The 23,862-nt window shown below is 36.0% G+C and overlaps 1 protein-coding gene across 2 annotated transcripts in view; it reads left to right on the forward strand.

Moving 5' to 3' along the window:
* The window catches only part of LOC123682257 (class A basic helix-loop-helix protein 15-like), a 128,001-nt gene that overhangs the window by 42,212 nt on the left and 61,927 nt on the right, over window positions 1-23,862 (forward strand). The window contains exon 2 of one of the 2 annotated variants that reach the window (XM_045620792.1): window positions 4,139-4,182. The gene's annotated coding sequence lies outside the window, so the exon portion shown is untranslated. Of the gene's footprint in view, window positions 1-4,138; window positions 4,183-22,002; window positions 22,046-23,862 lie in introns of those variants that run through there. The other variant, XM_045620793.1, reaches the window with a different exon arrangement.

Below are 23,862 nucleotides of genomic sequence, written 5' to 3' on the forward strand. Positions count from 1 at the left end.
TGAATCCCGTTTAATATCTCATCTACAGGCGGTCGTGAACAAATCATTAGGTTAAATTTATCCCTACCCCCGTTTGCATAATCATGAACCGCTCGAATAAATCCCAGAAACCCTGGAGTTTCCCGAAACTTCATCTGGATTTCAAAGCCGAAATTACAGTCAGACAGGAAATGAATCAAAAAATCAACGCAAATGTTATTTATTGATGTCAAGTTTTGAAGTTTGAATATTCATTCGACTCAGTTTTTTTTTCAATCGAAAGAAAAGACTTTTGGATTTATACAGGTTGTTTCCAAATTGGACGTGAACCTTGGAATACGTGTTAGTATGACTCATTTACTGTCGTTTGTGTCAGATTTAGTGATAACAAAAAATCAACAGCTTACAAAATATTCGAGTTTTCACCTCTCTTCAATTCAGTTAATTATTTCTACGTTGACCAAATTTAATTGTAAATTTGGATTATTTTCTCGGTCAGCGAGAAGTCCGGATCTAACACCGTTAGAATAGACGAAGCATCGAGAAGATTGAGATTTAATTTCAGGCGGAAAGTAACAACTGAAGAAATGAGAAAGAGGGCACGTGCTTGTATAAGGAATGGTGGAGGTCATTTCTAACATAATTTATGAAATAAATTTTTTTCTGAAATTACGAGTTCAATTGCAATAAAAAATATTAAATTAATAACTTTTCTTTCTTTGCTTCTTTCCCCTTTCAAATCAAAATCGACTGAATCAAAACTAGTGCATGCATTCTAACGAAAACTTTTTCAGGAAATAAAGAAGGAATTTGGCAAGTTTTCAAAATAATTTTGTCATACATAAATTGTGGAATTCGAAAGTTGCATGTAAATTTATATGAGAAATTTACTATTTTTTTCTTCATATAACTTTTAAATCAGACTAATTTTTGTTCAACATCAATCACAGCATAGTTTTGCCTTTTTCATACATATCATATCCTCTTCTGATCAAAATGATCCAAGATTCAAATCAAACTTGGTCAACGTATAAAAAATTGGCAGAAAATGAAGTGAGGTGAGAAATTTTTTAAAAAACACAAGAATTGAAATATCTTGGAAACTATTAATTTTCGGCTATCAGTAAATATGGCTCAGTCAACAGTAACTGAGGGATTCTAACACCTTCTTCAAGGTTCACGTCTAATTTGGAAACACCCTGTATTATCTTGAGTCTTTCGTTATGTCATGTTCAGAAATCTATTTCAATGATTCTCCAACTCCATGTCAGTGGCGTGGCGAACGGGGAACGATTTTGCAGTAAGTTGTTCAGCACCATTCATTTATCAGCTTTTATGGTCGACTTATCTATTGGATCTATGGATATGTCAGCTAGAGATCCAAGTAATTATCAGGTGGTCCGTGGATTGTACATCCTGGTGGATGCGCCGGTTGACCTATGAACGAAGTAAAGGAGAATAAATTTAAATCTTATCTCTATTTCGCGAAATGAAATCTTTCGAAATAAGCATGGAATTTTTCCTAACAGAATGCAACATAAGCTTTTTTCAATCTTGGGTGGATCGTACTTCTAAATTTAACTATTTGTAACAGGATGAAATGTTTGACAATTTCAGTCATTGGCATTCAAACAATAGAATCAATAGTACATAGGCTTCAAAAGATGACAAACTTTTACTTTTTTTTTATTTTGAATAACAAACTGGTTATTCAAAATAAAAAAAAAGTAAAAGTTTGTCATCTTTTGAAGCGATCCACGAATCGATCCAATTTTTTACTTCATCATACGACTGGAAGTGGTGGTCGGACAGACCGTGTGCCATTGATCGAAAAGAGTGATAGTCCGAGGAAGCAACGTCTGGAGAATACGGCGGGTGGGATAGGACTTCCTATTTCAACGTTCCCAAGTATGTCTTGACCACTTTCGCAACATGGGGCCGAGCATTGTCAATTGTCATGCTGAAAAACCACTTCATCATGTCTATCGTTGTATTGCAGCCTTTTGTCTCTCAATGCTCGGCTCAAACGCATTAATTGCATTTGATAACCATCGCCTGTACTTTGAGAGCCTAGGCCAAAAAAGTAACTTAAGCAGACCATAAACAGTCCGTATATTGTGGTCCCAATTAACTCTTGAGAGTCTTCAAATATTTCAGAACATTGTAATTATATCTATCAAAATCCCTAAAGATTGAATAGCCATTCAGCTACAAAGAAGATGTATACCAGATACTACTGCTGATCAGTAATGAGAATTACTTGCATATTCGAATCACACAATGGACTCCTTTTAAGCTCACTTTCCTATCTAACGTTGTCTCTATGCAGTTGCCCTGCTTGATCTTTCATCATTTGAATGAGAAGGTATGAGCCATCAATATTGAAGTTTAATTGCTTCCCAGCATCTTAAATACTGAAATATGAAGATTCTTTGTGGAACGAAGCCAGAAACTAATTATCTGGAGATTGTTCATTCGATATTAAACACAATATTACTCCGATTGATTGCTTACGTTCAAATTACAACGACTACATTGTAAATAATTAATATTGAACAGATAAATTCTGCAGGGTATTCCAATTAGAGGTTTCATATTGAATAGCCCGCTAACTTGACATCTGTCATCTTTTGACATTTGACAAGTAAAACTACAATATATCATTAAAAATGGAACAATACAGTCTTCAACAACGCTACTAAAACACTTTTGGGTGATCGTGAAGAACCTACGCGAACTGCAATAGTGAAACGGGTGATGAATTGAGGTGTTGGGAAAAGTTAGTGATGTGAAGAATGGAAACCGTGTGCGTCGCTCAAAAAAAACTGGGAATATTACTGCTGTTGCCTGTAGTTTTGACGAAAAACCCAGGTTTGTCGCAAATTTACAAATCGCAATTTCGAAAAAAAAGATTCCTGGTCATGTTATTCATGGAAAAGGTGATCACAATTGGCTACCGAGATTTAACACTTTCAGACCTTTTTCATTGGTGCCTCGAGGAAAATTGAGTCTTTGCCAATTACCATTTCTTGATTTCTTTTAGAATATATAGGGTGTTTTTTTTCGAGGTATATAACTTAAAGTTGGCATTACTGTTCAAGATGGCGACCGATTTAACAGCTGTTAAGTGATTTATTCACAGTTTGGTTTGGCAATTCATCATGAACGGACTCACGCCTGATCAACGCTTGCAAATAGTGCAATTTTATTTCGAAAATAATGGTTCTGTGCGGAATACGTATTGCCCACTACGTCCATTTTATTTTGTTTAGCGATGAAGCGCACTTCTGGTTGAATGGCTAAGTCAACAAACAAAACTGCCGCATTTGGAGTGAAGCTAATCTTCAAGTGTATGTCGAATCACCGTTACATCCAGAAAAACTGACTGTTTGATGCGCTTTATGAGCTGGTGGAATCATTGGTCCGTACTTCTTCAAAAACGATGATGGCCAGAACGTTACAGTCAATGGTGATCGGTATAGAGCCATGATTACTTACTTTTTCATTCCTGAATTGAACAACCATGATGTCCAGGAGCTGTGGTTCCAACAAGACGGCGCAACACAATCGATTTATTGAAAGACACGTTTGGTGACCGCCTAATTTCACGTTTTGGACCTGTGAATTGGCCTCCAAGATCATGTGATTTAAAACCGCTAGACTAGTTTCTGTGGGGCTATGTAAAGTCATTTGTCTATGCGGATAAGTCACAACCCTTGACCATTTGGAAGACATTCGCCATTTGGATAACATTCGCCGTGTTATTGCCGATATACGGCCACAAATGTTGGAAAAAGTCATCGAAAATTGGACGTCCAGATTGGACTACATCCGAGCCAGCCGTGGCGGTCATATGCCAGGAAATAATATTTAGAATGTAATTCCACATGATTATCTTGCGGATAAATAAAATTCATGTCAATCGAATCATCCATCGTTGTTTTATTGCAATTTAAAGTTCTATAGCTCTATAAAAAAAACACCCTTTACCTACTCATTCTTTTAAATATCAAAATGAAACCTCTATAAGAAACACAGTCCTACTTGTGGCAGTTATGTATTCATGACACAGTTCACACTTTTCCGTAATATGAAAATAATCAAAACTGTTATAGAAGTACAAAGTATAAAAATTCTCAAGCAAGTTTTATTTTTTCAGATTATACAACAATCCATTCCGTTGGCAGGAAGGAAACATTATATGTGAGTATACCTATCTGAAAATCATTATCTAATGTTAAGTACATTTTAACAAAAGCCATGTCTAAAACCTATTATTTTTTACATTACAATTTAAATTGGGGGATCTAACATTCATTCATTAGTTGAAGTTGTACTTTTCTGATATAGATAGGCAACAGCCTAGTATTGCTATTCCACAGGGAACGCAACGTGGGTCACTTTCTTTTACCTATGATCTTGTACGTGAACTTTTTTGTCTGTATACATAAGAACTAAGATTACTTTAAGCCCTCTTTTTTTTTTCTTCAATTCGGTTACATACTTTTCGCTCCTTGCAAACATTCCAGAGTGCGGTTTTTACCTACAACTAAGTTCAGCAACTGAAAGAAAAACAGAAACCATAATGTCCATAAGTGCAGGAGCTTTCATTCAATTCACTTTTATCGATTGCTATTGCATATGTTTGTTCTGATAGGTTCCAGCAGCTCTTGTAAAATATGTCACTGCGTCACTCGCCTTATCTTATCAGTGATTAGACGCAAAAAACTTCGGTATTCATTATCGAGCTTCCATAAAAAATATTGGCAGAGTTCAGTAAAATTGATTCCCTTCGTAAACTGAAAACACCATTATATTTATTACTCTTCGAATCCTGAATCCAACGAAAAAAAGCAGGAAAAAACACTGCTGGGACAAAAGATCAAGCAGGAGTATAAAATCGGAATGTCTTTCGAATTGCAGATGTTGAAGTTTTTGCCGGATTGCTTTTTACCCTGATGAAGATTTCTACTTTGTAGAATTAATGTTTCTCTGAGCGACATTTTCATCATGAGGCTTCAATAGTTTGCGTTCTTGTGTTCAAATTTTACCTACTGGATTATACAGAAAACGATGTTCATACATTGATGTTGAAGAAGTGAATTATTAAATACATAATAGTTAATCATACCAAGAGTCAATAATTATATTATTACCGAAAAATAACTAGGTATATTAGCCATTATTTAAGGGTGTTTTTTTTAGAGCTATAGAACTTTAAATTGCGATAAAACAACGATGGCTTATTCGATTGACATGAATTTTATTTATCCGCAAGATAATCTTATGGCATTACATTTTAAATATGATTTCTGACATATGACAGCCACGGCTGGCTCGGATGTAGTCCAATCTGGACGTCCAATTTTCGATGACTTTTTCCAACATTTGTGGCCGTATATCGGCAATAACACGGCGAATGTTGTCTTCCAAACGGTCAAGGGTTTGTGACTTATCCGCATAGACCAATGACTTTACATAGCGCCACAGAAAGTAGTCTAGCGGTGTTGAATCACAAGATCTTGGAGGCCAATTCACAGCTCCAAAACGTGAAATTAGGCGGTCACCAAACGTGTCTTTCAATAAATCGATTGTGGCACGAGCTGTGTGACATGTTGCGCCGTCTTGTTGGAACCACAGCTCCTGGACATCATGGTTGTTCAATTCAGGAATGAAAAAGTTAGTGGTCATGGCTCTATACCGATCACTATTGACTGTAACGTTCTGGCCATCATCGTTTTTGAAGAAGTATGGACCAATGATTCCACCAGCCCATAAAGCGCACCAAACAGTCAGTTTTTCTGGATGTAACGGTGTTTCGACATACACTTGAGGATTAGCTTCACTCCAAATGCGGCAGTTTTGTTTGTTGACGTAGCCATTCAACCAGAAGTGCGCTTCATCGCTAAACAAAATAAAATGGACGTAGTGTGCGATACGTATTCTGCACAGAACCATTATTTTCGAAATAAAATTGCACTATTTGAAAGCGTTGTTCAGCCGTGAGTCTATTCATGATGAATTGCCAAACCAAACTGAGAACAAATCACTTGACAGCTGTTAAATCGGTCACCATCTTGAACAGTAATGCCAACTTAAAGTTATATACCTCGAAAAAAACACCCGTTACAAGTTGCATATCATATAGTTTATATTTCGAGGAGTAGGGAAAGTATTAAAATATCTTTTCTTGCCAATGTCAGAAAAATTGACCACATGGTACGTAGGTTTAAGGCTGATTTTAGAGTCACGCTGACCGTCAGCGCTGAAGCCTACGCGCGTAGCTCTCAGCGCGTAGCAACTAGAAACTCGTTTCAGAGTCACGCTGAACGTCGTGAGGTACAGTCATGCCCAACCACAACTTCAATCAAAAAACCAGTATCAATATCACTATTCATTGTTGCGTTGACTGTCCCCGTCAGCGCGTACGTTTTACGTAACACAGTAACGCCCCCTGAGCTCGGTAGCGCGTCAGCGTGGCCTGGTCAGCGGCGCTGACACGAGGCGCGTACGCGCTCGATTCCTCAGCGTTGACGGTGGTCAGCGCTGAGCCGTCAGCGTTATTCTAAAACGCTTCATAAGTAATCATACATATTGGCCTGTCAGCGCCGACGGTCAGCGTGACTCTAAAACCAGCCTTAAGAAGATTTTTCGATGGAAAATAAGTGGAGGAATTTCCATTTCCAGAAATATTCAACTAGTCGGAAGTAGTAATTGGTCAAATATTTAAAAGAAATTAAACAAATGCTGAAGGCATTTTCATCAATAATATATAACACTACTCCAATTAGTTTGACACTTGTGCACCCTTCTCAGCATAGATTTCACTAGGTGATCGATTCCCCACTGCATCCTAAGCAAACTGTTATTCATGCCGGGGAGTTTCTAGTACTTGTGGAAAATTGGCTTATTGCTTAAGTTTCCTACCCATCAAGTCCCATACATTTTTGATTGGCGAAAGGTCAGGAGATATGGGTAGCGAATGCCTTGAGGACAGGCATTATTCTATTGAAAAATCTCGTCCTAAGGCTTCTAAAGAAATGGAAATATTATGGGCTTCTACCACTTCATCAACACATCGGTAGGCAATCATATTGGATGAATACCAACTCAGGCCTGCTTCCCTAAGCATTACCAGCTCATACCATAACCCCCACTGTGTGGTCCTTATGCTGCTCATGAAATAAATGCACCTGATGGAAATAATACAAAATTCAAATCAAACTTGTTCAACGTAGAAAGAAATGAGAAAAAATGAACTACGGTGGGAAATCTTTTAAAAATTATAAGTACTCAAATATCTCGTATACTGTTGATTTTTGGTTATCACTAAATATGGCTCAAACGACAGAAAATGAGTCATACGAACAGGTGCTCCAGGTTCACGTCTAATTTGAAAACACCCTGTGTATTATCGTTTATGAATTAGATAGTATAAAGTGAGAGTATTGAAGAAAAAAGAATATAATGTGAAAACCTGTATTCGAGTGAATTTAGCTATAAAGTGATTCATCTGAATGAAGATTTCTAGATATTTAAGTCATAATATTGAAAAAAAAACTGGAATTGAATTGGTGATGACGATTTTAAATAAGTAGAAAATTTTCCTTGAATCTTCTTCATATGGAACAGTCTTCAACAGTAGGAAATCTTATATCCACTCGACCTCAGTCGAGTGTTATTTTATAAGATCCACAACTTTCACCGCAATCCCCTGAAATATTCTGCTCTCGAAAAGTCTACGAGTCACCCGATATTTTCACACTTTCCATGTCACATCTCAATCCCTATCTCTGCTCTACAATCGTAGGAGCATACAAAGTGTAGTCAAAGTTGATAATCTCCGAATTTTGTATGCAGCATATGTGCGCATAGACAAATGCACTTCTGAATGTGAGCTTCCTATCTGAATAAACATTTTCGATTCCAGCTGAAATGGAAATCTAGTCAGAATGATAGTGACGGTGAATCGTGAAATAAATGGATAAATGTCGAAACCATTTCACATTTATTCATTATTTTTAGTCATTCCAGTTTCAGAATGCTATCTATAAATTTCAAATGATCAAATTGAAGGGATTGAATTCGAAGCAAACCTCTTTCTGAAAGTGCTACTACTTGAATTAATGAAATTTCGATTTATTGTTCAAAAGAATATTCTCTTCTTATACACACCTCCCTACATTATGTTTATTTGTACAGTAGCAATGATAATCTTAGAGAATAAAAGATCCACATGGTCGCAGTTCTCGGAAGGCTGACTGAGCCACAACGACCCCAGTTCAAATAATAATAATAATGATAATCTTCCATATCATTAGTTGTTCATAAAAGTTCTAAATGTCTTGTTCAGCCCAGACAGAGCTATAGGCATGATCCAACCAGGTATGACACTTGGATGTAGCTCTCAACACTATTCAGAAGTTTAGTAGCCAGATATATGGAAACAGGAGAAGTGTGGGAGTGTCTTCTTGGTAGCCCCTGGCAGCAGAACAAGGCAGATTTGTTCAACAAACAGCACACTGGAATCGCACTGTGATGTGTAACGGGCTAAGAGGACAATCAAGCCATGGTTTGAGTGTTTCACTGAACACCATTAGTAATTGAGTCCAACATCTAGTCCGCATTCTAGAAGACCTTTCATGGATCAACCTTTACCAAGAGGAAATTGCATAGCTAAATTAGAGAGGGCTCAAAAACTTTGAGTTGAAAATATTGATAAATGGTCTTATTTTCTGATGAGTTAAGGTTAGGATTCAATCCATATTCGGGAAGAATGAAGAATGTCCGGAAATGTTACAGCATGTTCAAGAAGTTCACAGATTCAGTGACGGAACTGTTATGGTATGAGGCGAATTTGATTCCATGGAAGAACAGATCTCATTTCACAGGAAAGATTTCTGAATGCGGGTATCTACATGCAACAGATTCTGCAACCTCTTATTATTCCATATTACTATGCCTTCCGTGCAGTCCAAACAGCCACTTTTCTAGATGACCTAGAAATCCGAACTTGTCATATGGCCAGCTCAGTCATCTGATTTAAATCCGAGTGAGTATGCATCGGATAGGCTAGAAAGAAGAGTTACTCAGGGTGAAAACCAATTTGACAAAACTCCTATGAGAAATACATCAATTTTAAGAAGTGGATGGCAGAAAACTGTGAAGAATGTATTAAAAAACTGATACTCTGATACCGGTGTCTCTGAATCATTTTCCCTGAGTTCTTCTTTGATAATAATAACATCCATTCACTTTAAGAATTGTTATATAACAAAGATAAAATGCTCGATAAAATGGGTCAAGAATTCCCAATTCGAAAGAAAAAGAGAAAGGAACAGCAAATCCTGAATATAGTTCACCATGCAGTATTCCTTGAACAATGTTATTGAGTAAGTTGTGGCACGAGCTGTGTGACATGTTGCGCCGTCTTGTTGGAACCACAGCTCCTGGACATCATGATTGTTCAATTCAGGAATGAAAAAGTTAGTAATCATGGGTCTATACCGATCACCATTGACTGTAACGTTCTGGCCTTCATCGTTTTTGAAGAAGTACGGACCAATGATTCCACCAGCCCATAAAGCGCACCAAACAGTCAGTTTTTCTGGATGTAACGGTGTTTCGACATACACTTGAGGATTAGCTTCACTCCAAATGCGGCAGTTTTGTTTGTTGACGTAGCCATTCAACCAAAAGTAGGCTTCATCGCTAAACAAAATTCGCTTATGAAAATCGGGAACAACGGCAATCTCATTTTGGGCCCATTCGACGAATCTACGCCTTACTTAATGATCGTTTGGCTTCAATTCTTGAACGATTTGGATTTTGTAAGCACGCAAACCAAGATCCTTCCGCAAAATCTCCCATAAAGTGAATGGACACAGATCCAATTCCTGTGCTCGATGGCGGATAGACTCATTCGGGTCTTTCTCAATGCTACGCTTTACAGCAGCAATAGCTTCTTCTGGCACCGTACGGCGTCTCTGGAGATGCGAGTTATCAATAAGAGTAAACGTGGTGCGAAAACGTTCCATAGTTAATCGAATTAACTGCTCTGATGGACGATTTTGTCGACGATAAAATGGACGTAGTGTGCGATACGTATTCCGCACAAAACCATTATTTTCGAAATAAAATTGCACTATTTTCAAACGTTGTTCAGGCGTGAGTCTATTCATGATGAATTGCCAAACCAAACTGAGAATAAATCACTTGACAGCTGTTGAATCGGTCGCCATCTTGAACAGTAATGCCAACTTAAAGTTATATACCTGGAATAAATACACCCTTTATATATGAAAAATGCCTCCGTCAAATTCAATTTGTACATCTTTGTCTCACCTTGAAAAAATAGAATAAATCTATCATCAAATCGTCATTCTTGAAGCAACATAGCTTTTTCGACGAAGCGCTGCAGGCAAACCTGTATAGTCTAAATTTCGAAGTTCTAAATCAACTCCTAATTTTTTTTCCATCGATCATAGGACACCCTGTGAAAATAGCAAAATTTGAAAATTACCATGAAGAACAAAAATGATAACAGCCAGAACAAATATTTTTTTAGTACCCTACTAAACCTACGAATTTGGTACACCCTGTAGATACATAAAAAAACTATTATATGAAGGGCCATGCATTCATTCATGAGAATATTCTTCCATCTATTTTATGGCAACTATACCTAGGTGCTTACTATAAATATACGCCATCATTCTCTCAAATGCTTTCATCGTAAAAACTATGAAACTCTCCATCATGTGTCTTGTTCATGAGGAGAAAACTGACATATTCCACTGAAATATCCAAAGGGGTTTCAGAAGGTCATTTTAATTTTGACAAGTAGAACAGGAAAAGAATGAGAAAACAGGAGAAATATCTCAAGCAGAGCATCCAGCGGAACGAAATGAGGGTCCAGGATGATGAAATAATATAATTTTCTGTTTCCTGATCAAGTATTCTACTATAGGATAAAGAATGTTTTATTCAAAAGGAATAATATCACAGGAAAAAGTATGCAAAATCTATATGAACATACAGGGTGTTCTGATTTGTATCCGACAAACTGAAATGGGTGATAGATCACATCATTTCAAGCAAAAAAGTTCCTATGAACATGGGTCCGGAAATGCTTCGTTTCCGAGATACAGGGTGTTAAAGTTGAAAAAATAATTCGCGTTTTCTTTAATATGTTTTGACTGCTTCGAAATCCTTTCATGAAATTATTCCTATTCAAATATTAAATTTAAATTCATTTTGAAAATTTCTAAGGTGAAATGCATGCGGATTTTCTATTGCCCACTAATAAGTAGAAGATGGTATGCAATGTAATTGTTGTTTTTAAGTGTTCTGAATATTCTGTTTCATGAAATATTGCGTTGTTGGGATGCTTTACCAATACTGAGTTTTTATTTTCTTCGAAGGTCTGTAAAATCCTATTTCTCTGTAGATGATTTCTTCTTTGTATGCTTCGTTCGGGCCTTTGGTAACCAATACCATTTTCCTGTATTTGTTGATAAGCTATTAACTTAGTTAACTATGATTATAATTAATGACATCTGAACCTAACACACTTTAAACCTGTCATTGTGTATAGCCATTTTAAATCTATTGCCGCAACAATTGTTGAATGTAAAACAATCAATCATTCGAAGATGTCATTTGTGCATTCAACAGAACGGTGGACATTTCGAACACCTTCTTTAAAAATTATTATGTTATTTTGTTTTGTTCTAAATTGTTACTTCTAAAAAATATTCAATTTAAAATTATTACAAATATGTTTCTACATGTTTTAGAGATTACAAAAATATGGATTTGGCTTTAAATGCGTTTTTCTCTGAAACGGTTGCCCCTAGCAACTTAAATGAGTTATACCTTTTTTAACTAGAAAAGTCAGGGAAATTGATTTTTTTAGTCCAGAATGACGTACAGGGTAGCACAGAAAAGTTGCAACGGTTTAAAGGGGACGAAATGATTGCCAGTGGCGCCCTCTAGAAAATACAACCAAATCGACCACAAATTTGAATTTCTCACCTCAAAAAACCCTATGTTCCAACTTTCATGCAATTATTTGGAATCAGTCGAAAGATATTTAAGAAAACGCGAATTATTTTTTCAACTTTAACACCCTGTAACTCGGAAACGAAGCATTTCCGGACCCATGTTCATAGGAACTTTTTTGCTTAAACTGATGTGATCTATCACCCGTTTCAGTTTGTCGGAAACAAATCAGAACACCCTGTAGATCCTCCGTATTATCGAAAATGATCATGATTGATTCGGAATCGGAAATTCAAAATTTAGTATTTAGTCGAGATGAAATGAACAAATTTCTTTGTGGTGACCCATATATGTTTGTGAATCGTCCTAGAGCATCAACATCTGTTGCATGCAAACTTACTTTACTAGTTGATTATTACAACAAGAACAACAAGTTCACATATGTCAATTATTATGTATAAAAAGCACTACCGTACCATTGCAAGACAAAAACTTCAAATGTAAAAGTTGAACTTAAAAGTAAACATGGTAAATACAAAATAAAATTGTTGAATTTCCGAGAAAGCAAGCAAGGAAGTAGAAAACTCAATGTCAAAAATGTCACAAACCTCCTATGACAAAAAGTACCAAACTGGATGGCTTAAAACTGTCCTGATTGGTTACGTTACCGATATCTCTGAAACATTTTCTCCGAGTTCTTCATGGTCCAAAAATTCTCCTAAGGTTAAATAGAAATATTAACATCGGTAATTATCAAAGTTGGTCGAATATTCGAAGCAAGGATTCAAAGGATATCATCCAAAACAGTTCAAAGTTCTGACTTGGAGAAATTGTGAAAATCATTCATGAGGCATCGAATCAGAAGTTTTCAATTAAAAAATTGCATTTATATTTGGTGGATTCCGAGGGCAAAAACTTGTGAATATTTTAATTACTCACTTAGAAATTAAAAATTCAGTTCTTTCTGTAAATACACTACAGACAAAATCCGATAAAAAGCGTATTTTACAGTTATTAAAGGGGACGGAAATAATTTTAAAGCTAGGAGAATATATTTCACAATGCCATCTAGATTTTCCAGACGAAAGCTTTTTTCTGACAGGCCATTGTATAGGGATAGGGTGTCCCAAACTCGATGAATCTTGAGAACTGTATGATTTTTAGGACTTGGAGAAAAAATTTTCAAAGACTCCGATCTATTCTTTCGGATAATATCTCAGATCATAGATATCTTGATTCATTTTCGATTTACAGGGCGTTTCTGAATAAATACTGTTTTAAATATTTCTCTTTATCTCGTCATCTGTTCGAAATATAAAAACATATTTTTCGGTAATTTTTAGGAGTTCAAATGAAACTCATAACAGATCATAGAAATCAATTATCTTTTTAGAGATATAAAGGAGAGTTGGTGATTTTTAAATGGGACACTCTATGTATGGTTTGATTACAATTATACACAAAATGAATTAAATCTCGCAATAAATGAAAAATATTATTTGGCCGAATACGTGGAAACGTGGCCGGGATATCCCCATTATTTTCTGCACTTGGGTTTATCGTAATGAACTCTCTTTTCGTATCCAGTCACAATACCCCTTCCGTCTTTGCCTTGCGAGCAGCAGTTCACAAGTAAACAAGCGCCTATCAACATATATCGGCTTCAACTCGTACGGCACCCAATTTCCTTGTTTCTGAATAAATCTCATGGTTTTCAGGCGTTTTGAACTGGCTTGTTGCGTCACTTCTTTTGATGCCAAGTGATGCCTCCAATTCTGCATCTTAGAAAACCATCTCTCTTCCACCGCTATGCTGGTCTTCGATGTCAAAATCGCCGTTCTTGAAGCGTTGAAACCACTCTCGGCACGTTCTTTCACCAATAGCGGCCTCATCATAGATATTTGAGAGCATTCGAAGAGCTTCAGCCGCATATTTCTTCATATCAAAGCAGAAACTTGAAACTTCCCGCCAATGACGATAATTTGGCTCGTAAGCTGACATGTTTAATCGAGAATAACTTTATGATGCAGACACAAATCAACTATTATTTCGATGGCGTTATGTTAGCAAATACCTAAGCTTATTGTATGATATCTACGATCTATTTATTTCGACTACCACTTACCGCTATAGCCATCTATTGCCAAACGGTAGAAGCAAAGTTGTACTCAAATAAATAAGTAAAGGGTGTTTTTTTTAGAGCTATTGAACTTCCAATTGCAATAAAACAACGATAGATCATTCGATTGACATGAATTTTATTTATCCACAACATAATCTTGTGGCATTACATTTCAAATATGATTTCTGGCATATGATCGCCACGGCTGGCTCGGATGTAGTCCAATCTGGACGTCCAATTTTCAATAACTTTTTCCAACATTTTTGGCCGTATATCGGCAATAACACGGCGAATGTTGTCTTCCAAATGGTCAAGGGTTTGTGGCTTATCCGCATAGACCAATGACTTTACATAGCCCCACAGAAAGTAGTCTAGCGGTGTTAAATCACAAGATCTTGGAGGCCAATTCACAGATCCAAAACGTGAAATTAGGCGGTCACCAAACGTGTCTTCCAATAAATCGATTGTGGCACGAGCTGTGTGACATGTTGCGCCGTCTTGTTGGAATCACAGCTCCTGGACATCATGGTTGTTCAATTCAGGAAAGAAAAAGTTAGTAATCATGGCTCTATACCGATCACCATTGACTGTAACGTTCTGGCCATCATCGTTTTTGAAGAAGTACGGACCAATTATTCCACCAGCCCATAAAGCGCACCAAACAGTCAGTTCTTCTTGATGTAACGGTGTTTCGACATACACTTGAGGATTTGCTTCACTCCAAATGCGGAAGTTTTCTTTGTTGATGTAGCTTCATCGCTAAACAAAATAAAATGGACGTAGTGCGCGATACGTATTCCGCACAGAACCATTATTTTCGAAATAAAATTGCACTATTTGCAAGCGTTGTTCAGGCGTGAGTCTATTCAAGATGAATTGCCAAACCAAACTGAGAATAAATCACTTGACAGCTGTCAAATCGGTCGCCATCTTGAACAGTAATGCCAACTTTAAGTTATATACCTCGAAAAAAAACACCCATTAGTTTTGAATATGCTAGTAGCTAGTAGATTCGATTTTTTTCGCCACCAATATTTTCTGTATTTCTAAACTAGACCTTGAAATCAAAATCACAGCGAAATTATTAATGAGGAGAGGGAAGACTCCACGACTGTATACTCATAAAACTACGAATAAGTTACGTCTCCACAACTTATAATTTCTTGTTCCCATTCTAACTATCTAAAACCCAATTTCCCCTCAAAGAAAATCGCCTTATAGAGCAAGAAAGCGTACATACAAAGCCTGTTGGCCATCAAAATTAGGAATTGCTTTTCGGCTACTGACCAACTGCCACCATATAACACAATGGGACTTAAAGAAATTAGGTCGTAGTGACGTTTACATTTGAGCACATTATTTGTCGAGATTATCCACAAAAGTGAGGGGGCTTTTTGAAGCCCTTTCAGCAGACAAAAGGACTGCTTTTATAGTGGCTCCGAGCTGCCCACTCAGAGATGGAAGCATGTCCTGAAATCGAATTAGAATAATGCGTGTTTCAGGACGTCCTGATCTTACGTTTTATCTGAATGCGTGGGATGGTTGGTTCAGATGTGTTTTGTTCGGATCTATTCGAGGTTGAGGCGGAATAATCTTAGATAGACAAGGATTATTCTCCTTTTTATTTTCTACTTTTGAATTTTTGTTAATAGATCAACTCAACAAGATATGACAATGTTATTGCGTTGAATTGCTGCGAATATTTATTCGAAAATGTTGATGAGGTAGTTATAATCAGTAATAATATCACAAGAGCATAGACAATATTCGATTATACACCAATTCACGAGACGTAGTTCGCTAAACATCACGAGAGCGCAGCTCGAGTGGTGTTTCGCGAATTACGTCGAGTGAAGAGATTCGTATAATCGAAATATATTGTCTATGCTCAATTGGTATTCGTGAAGATTATAAAGGGTGTTTTTTTCAGAACTATAGAACTTTTAATTGCAATAAAACAACGATGGATTATTCGATTGACATGAAATTTATTTATCCGCAAAATAGTCTTGTGGCATTACATTTTAAATATGATTTCTGGCATATGACCGCTACATCTGGCTCGGATGTAGTCCAATCTGGATGTCCAATTTTCGATGACTTTTTCCAACATTTGTGGCCGTATATCGACAATAACACGGCGAATGTTGTCTTCCAAATGGTCAGGGGTTTGTGGCTTATCCCCATAGACCAATGACTTTACATTGCCCCACAGAAAGTAGTCTAGCGGTGTTAAATCACAAGATCTTGGAGGCCAATTCACAGGTCCAAAAGGTGAAATTAGGCGGTCACCAAACGTGTCTTTCAATAAATCGATTGTGGCACGAGCTGTGTGACATGTTGCGCCGTCTTGTTGGAACCGCAGCTCCTGGACATCATGGTTGTTCAATTGAGGAATGAAAAAGTTAGTAATTATGGCTCTATACCGATCACCATTGACTGTAACGTTCTAGCCATCATCGTTTTCGAAGAAGTACGGACCAATGATTCCACCAGCCCATATAGCGCAATAGCTTCTTCTGTACGCACCGTACGGCGTCTCTGGGGATGCGAGTTATCAATAAGAGTAAACGTGGTGCGAAAACGTTCCATGGTTAATCGAATTAACTGCTCTGAAGGACGATTTTGTCGACGATAAAAGGGATGTAGTGCGCGATACGTATTCCGCACAGAACCATTATTTTCGAAATAAAATTGCACTATTTGCAAGCGTTGTTCAGGTGTGAGTCTATTCATGATGACTTGCCAAACCAAACTGAGAATAAATCACTTGACAGCTGTTAATTCGGTCGTCATCTTGAACAGTAATGCTAACTCAAAGCTATATACCTCGAAAAAAAAAACACCCGTTAGATGTGGGGCTCAGGAAGTTAGGGAAGTTTATTGAAACTGTATCTACTGCCCTACTAGTTAACAGCATAGATCGAAGTGTTTTTGAGATTAACCTTGAGGTGCCTTATCACCACTCTTATAATATAATCTAGCATTTTGAATCTTCAAATCTTCTATTCGCCTGTATTCACCTATTGAATAATCCTGCAGTAGGGAACCAAATGATCTCATTCCAATGACCGAAAACAAAGGCGAACAAGGAACGTATAAAGCTTTATGCAACTCTGTGATTAGGTAGGTACTTCTATGATTTCGAGTCGCTCTAGGAGCGACGTTAGATACAACTTTCTATATCATAATGTCATAATTACACCTGATATGTAATTTGTTCTGGTACATATTATGCATTGAGCTGCGTTTAGATAAAGTGTTCGTTTTGTTTACAGTCAGATGTATATATTGAATTAATTGAAGAGAATGAAACGGATGTTGACACTGTCTTATTCTTATTCGAATGTAATGAATAGTCTCGGAAGTTGGAATTCTAACCATAATATAACGTTATATCGGTCACATTGCCTAGAGAGACAGTTATTTAAAACAAAAATCCGGATGTTGTATCGGGTTTATACAAGAATGTAAAACAATCTGTTTTCCGGTGCGTTTCGAAAATTGTTGGAAATCTCTTGATATATTCCCAATTTCCCTTGGTATTCGAATGAATATTCATAAATGAGCATGTATTCATAATTTTGGTCAACTAATTATTTTCATTTTCGAGATATCAGATGTTCAAAAATTTCAAATGTTTCGACGTATGGAATTTAAGAAGGAACCTTGGAATATTTGGAATGAACTCGAAATCATTGATATGAAATTCGAAAATTACGTTTACACTTATGGTTTTGCCTAACTCGGACGACAATAGCTCAGAACACCTCTTAAATTTTTTATTTAAGTCTGAAGCATTTGAAATCAGGACTCATCAGCTCGTTCCCCGAACAGAGTTTTTTATAATAGTCATGTTGTCTGTAGTTTTCCAATTTTGATCCGAGAATGGTCCCAAATCTCACTAATGATGAATCCGAGAATTCTGTTCGTTCGTCCGGCCGTCCTTAATACGATAACTCTCGAATGGAAAAACTGATAAACGATCATCTTGAGTTTGAAAGCGTATTTGATAAACTTTTTTCAATGTGTTCCAGACATAACAATCCAAAGGACTAACATCAGGGCTCCTTGATGGCCATCTTACTGGTCCGTACCTTCCATCCATTGTTCTCCGAAAGAAGATGGCCACCAAAAAGCCCTGATCTTACTCCTTTGGAATTTTATGTCTGTCACATTAAAAGAAAAAATTTATCAAATACACGTTCAAACTCGAGAAGATCTGGTAAATAGAATCAAATTGTGTTGTGCAAAAATGGGTCAGAAACGTTCTGAACTACCCAGGGGTTGTGGATTGAGTAAGAAAACGATGTGTGAAATGTATCGAACAAGGCGATACACTTTTCGAACATTTGCAAATTTTTTCAGTATTTTGTCCTCTCTTCAACTTCTTTCTCACGATTAAAGTTTATTCGTTTAACTGGACAGATAAATTAACAGTTCAACTGAGAGTAACTCGAATATCCAATCAGAGAAAACCACTGATTCAATCATAAAGAGCTTCAAAATGAAAAAAAATCAGGTTCGAATAATTTCTTATTTTTCGTTTTTACCATGTGAGATATTGAGGCAGAGAACAAGCGGCTAGTACAAAAGTTTATATGTCATTCGAAATATCACTAAATGGGTTAATTTTTGCTGAAAACAGAACATATTCACAATCATTAATTTTTCATCGATAAACCTATGGGAACAATTATGATTTTTTGGCACACAAAATTCTTGTGCTATAGCCAATTTGCTCTTTCGAGAAATGTGATCAAATTTTATAAGACAACAAGAATAACTGAAATGTGATTGATTCTACAAAAAAAATTGAGATATTTCGAAAAAACACAAAATTTTGAATTGAAGTATTACCGTCAATATGTCGATTATGTTGGACCATGAACACCCTATATAATGTGAATTAGTTTTCTTCAGTTATTCCTTTCACCCATCGTCTATTTTTGCGAATCTACTATAAGAGTTATCCCATTTTTTATCGGCTGGAACTGTACCCCAACCCAGAAAAAATTGAATGGAAAATCTGATCCTATTCGCTCAAAAAAATCTTGAGTTCCCCAGGAAATTAAAATACTCCACATACGTATCGGTATTCAATATGAAAAGCTTGATCAATTTAATCTTTGACATTTCTAGTTCTCCTCTATATCACGATCCGTTAGAGAAAAAACCAAATTCATATCCCAACATCGCAGCGTTAGATACGCTTCGTATTATAATCTCAACACTGTTTATAATAATAATTCATAATTATTATTGATAACGGTACTATATAAGCTGAGCCTTTTTTTCAATACCTATTAAACTGGTTGAGGTGGAAATGGAAAGTAGAACGTCCAGATATAGAACAAGTTTATCTTCTTATATAATTCGATATAAAAAGAGACAGTTATGATGATTTTTTTCTTTTTCCAACAAAATGCAAATTTCAGTTCTGGTTCACAACTTCCGATAGCGCAGTTCTGGAGTTCTTCGTGGATAGTGTTCAACAATCATAATCTCTGGACAATCTAGCTACTCGAAATTTGTACTCATTTGAAAAATGTACCCATTTTACACACCACAGCTTTTCCAAGCGTATTTCTGAGCCTGACTATTTTTGCTTGGATTTATAATGATAGGAGCTTTCCTATTTTGACGTCTTTCATCTAACTCAGGAAAAAACCTAGAATTACAATCAAATGAAATTTTGCATCGAAAACTAATTGCACTTCAAATTTTTCACATCGGGATCAAATGGCTGTTATTTTCTACACACCAGCAGAAATAGGGGAACGAAAAAAACCTCAACGAAGTTTGTTGTCCATTATCTCTTGAACCCTTTGGCCAATTTTATTAGGGGTACAACTTTGCTTCCGCCGTTTTGCAATAGATGACTGTAGCGGTAGGTGACAGTCTAAATAAATAGATCGTAGATGTTAAACAATAAGCATAGGTATTTGTAAACATAACGCCATCGAAATATAAGTCGATTTGCGTCTGCATCATGAAGTTATTCTCGATTAAACGAGTCAGCTAACGAGCCAAATTCTCGTCATTTGCGGGAGGTTTTAAGTTTCTGCAGTGATATGAAAAAATCTGTGGATAAGGCTCATCGAATGCTCTCTAATACTTAAGGTGAGGCTGCTATTAGTGAAAGAACGTGCCGAGAGTGGTTTCAACGCTTCATGAACAGTGATTTTAACGTCGAAGACCAGCATGGAGGTGGAAGATAGAAGGTTTTCGAAGATGCACAATTGGAAGCATTACTTGATCAAGACTCGTGTCAAAAGCAACAAGAATTGGCATGGTCATTGAAAGTGAAGCAACAAACCATTTCTCAAAACGCCTGAAAGTCATGGAAATGATTCAAAAATAATGTAATTAGGTGCCGTACGAGTTGAAGACGAGAGATGTTGAACGGCATTTGTTTTCTTATGAAGAGCTGCTTGCAAGGCAAAGTCGAAAGGTATTTCTGCACCGCATTGTGACTGGAGACGAAAAATGGGTTCATTAGGATAATCACAAGCGCAGAAAATCATGGGGATATCCCGATCATGCTTCCAAACCGAATTGAGGACCAAACCGAATATTCTCGGCTCCAAGGCCATGCACAGTATTTGGTGGGATCAGCTCGGCGTAGTGTATTATGAGTTGTTGAAACCGACTGAAACAATCACAGGCATCACTTCGGGTCTTATGAAGAAGTAAAAAAAACTGGATCGATGCGTGGTTCGTTTCAAAAGATGACCAGTTTTTTCAACGTGAGATTCGTACGGCTGAAAGATTCCAGAAAGTATACTTTCTCGCATCTTTCATTCATTCATTGTTCATCGCTAGCCTATAGGCTAGCGATGAACAATACTTTGAATCACAAATGTATAACCAGTTTTTCACAATAAAGCCCTGAATTCTGGAAAAGAACGGTGGAACCAAAGTTGTAGGTACGCCTATGTAGTGATATGAAAATAAGTAAAAATAGAAAGAAAGGAGAATTCTTAAGGAAGTAAATGAAACAATGCACTAGCAATACACGAGTAAAAAGAAATAATGATAATCAATGTGAAAAAAATCGCGCAAAGTTTTTCAGTTACCCGATAGTTGAAGAAATTGAACTTCTTACATCATTAAAAGGATCAACATTCTATTCGTAACGAATACATCTGACGTAACACAAGCCTATCTTGGCATTATATCTATGAAGTAGAAACTGCCCTGCCCTTTACCCACTTGCAAAAGACCATTCTTAGTTTCGTCATTTGTTCTGTCTGCACTACCATCCGCTGAATTCTAGACCACTAGATTATAACAGCCTCCACTAAGTGAAAGTAAAATGAAACAATTGCACGCGAAATTGAGTAGACGACGTCGAAAAAATTTGATTTTGAGCGCCATCTGAGATTGACGTGATTCTGAGGCAATATCTTACATTCGGAATAATAAAATCGTTTATTGTGATTGGTCATTAAGAATTTTCTCATTGTTGAATCACGACGAATTCGAAAATGCATTCGCTTGTTTTATGAGTATAGCTAATCGAGATAATTCTAAAGAAAATGACAGGTATAAGCGGACATGTAGGCAAGGTGACATTTTAGTAGCACTTTGGGATAATTTGTTGCCTATTCTGTGTTTTGATTGTTGTAACTTACATGTGAGTTGAAAAGGAAATTTTCATTTCGTTATTTATTGAGGTTGAATGTGTAGTTGGCCCGATCTCCATTATTTCCAATCTCATGGTGATTTTATAGATTGAATCAAATACGAATGATTGTTCCTTCTGTTTTTTTGGATTTCAATAATAATACTCTGGTCAAGGAAACATTTTTTAAACCCCATACATGTTTACATTTCTGAATGTATAAAATCCAGGAATATCATTGTTGTGTGTTTTTGTTAAGTAAACCATTCATTGTGAAACTGTTCCTAAGAGTCTTTAGGTGCTGAATTATCGCAGTAAGCTTTTTTCTGTTTATTAAAAATTTCTTTTTCATATTCATGAAAGGTTAGGTTATATTTTTCAGAAAAGTTGTTCAACCAAAGAACCGTTTTTTAATACAGGTTTTATACTTCCTATGTGTTTACTACCAATATAATTGGATATTGACAACTAGAGGATTACATTGTATAAACGCGCAATTTCGATTTTATTCCAAGTTCTACTCCTGACACTGAAAGTTCCACAAATAGCATAAAGTACTTATGTGAATTCATCTACGAAAAGGTGAAAGAAAAAACTAAAAAATGATTTTTTTAATGTATAAGACGGAGAAATGATTTCTCCGTTATACAAATGTCCAAAATTTCAGTTATTTTTTAACGAATATTTTGGAATAACATAGTTCTGTGTCATCATTTATAATTTCGAAACTAGATCTGCTCACTAACTTATAAATTTCAATATATGTTAATGAGTTAAGCCGCCTATCTTTTGATGCGAAATGTTCAATTCGCACGTTGTCAATTGTGAGGAAAAGATGATCATATTCAGAGGTGGAGAATCGTTTATTTTTGATGAAATCCATTTGATGGTAATTATAAAACTGGTTTTAATCATAATAAACTTCCGAATAGTAAAAATTTAAATATTTCATTTATGGTTTTTTTTTGTAAACTACTTGAAGATGTCTTCTTATTGGAAGTATCAATTATTAACTGTGTTTTCGTCACCGAAAAAGCTCCTGTGTAATATTATATCCTCATAATTTCAAAATACAGTTAATAAACTGAAGATTGCTTTCAAAAATGTAATGTTCATCTTCGGGGTCCTTGATTTCTAGTTTTAAAAATGAATGGAGCTGGAGGATCAATATGACTAATTCTTGTAGCGAATTTATTGAAACAAAAGTTTATAATTCATGGAAATAACGTTCGACAATTATCGAATGAATCTTTATCTGTTTGATTTTTTGATTCTACATATTTCAAAGCTTGAAAATCTGCTGATTGTTCAAACATTCATCAAGATTCTTTACTCAACATAATATGTATACCATAAGCATTAAAACACCGCCCAAAATGTTTGTAGCAGGGGAGTGCTCTTTAAAATTGTAGGTAGAGCCAAATACTATTGATCTCTTGAAAACTGACAGTATGATAACAAATTGTATTAGAGAGCTTTTGAAGAAATCTTTTGCTAGAACTGCATTTGTTCAACAAGCTTTGAGAATCCGATTCATGAATTGCAAAAGCTTGAATCGAAAATCAATCCGGCCTAAACATCAAATCAGGAGATTAAATAATTTTTATAATATGATAACATTGAATGAAAAAATATTGATGTAGACTTAATGTAAATAATTTATAAAAGATTACTATACCTGAAGTAATATAGGATTATATATATCTCAATTCATATAGAAATCACTTGAAACCAGCAAATAATCTTGTGCAGAGCTTTGTATTTAAAATTTTATATAATCTCCTCCGCTCAATAGCTTGCTATTTCTCCTTCAATAAATGAAATGGACCTAATTACCCGCAAAACTCAATTAATTCGTAGGGTTTTACAGCTTAATCCTCTATTGATGCTCGATGTAATTAGTTCTCGAAATCTCATTGGATTAAATGGTGATTCTAGTTGAAGACATCATTCATTTTGAATATTTGGAACTAATCGAGTAAAAAATTTGGTGCTTCGAAATACAGAAAGTATCAGGAATTTATCATTTAAAAATTCGCTTGAAGGCATTGTGGACAATCTTATGATAGTAAAGTTTGCTCCACTATATAGGGATTCACGGCTTGGCTTGATATTCAAGCTACTTGACACG

Source organism: Harmonia axyridis, chromosome 6 (assembly GCF_914767665.1).
Source record: "Harmonia axyridis chromosome 6, icHarAxyr1.1, whole genome shotgun sequence".
NCBI classification, from domain to species: domain Eukaryota; kingdom Metazoa; phylum Arthropoda; class Insecta; order Coleoptera; family Coccinellidae; genus Harmonia; species Harmonia axyridis.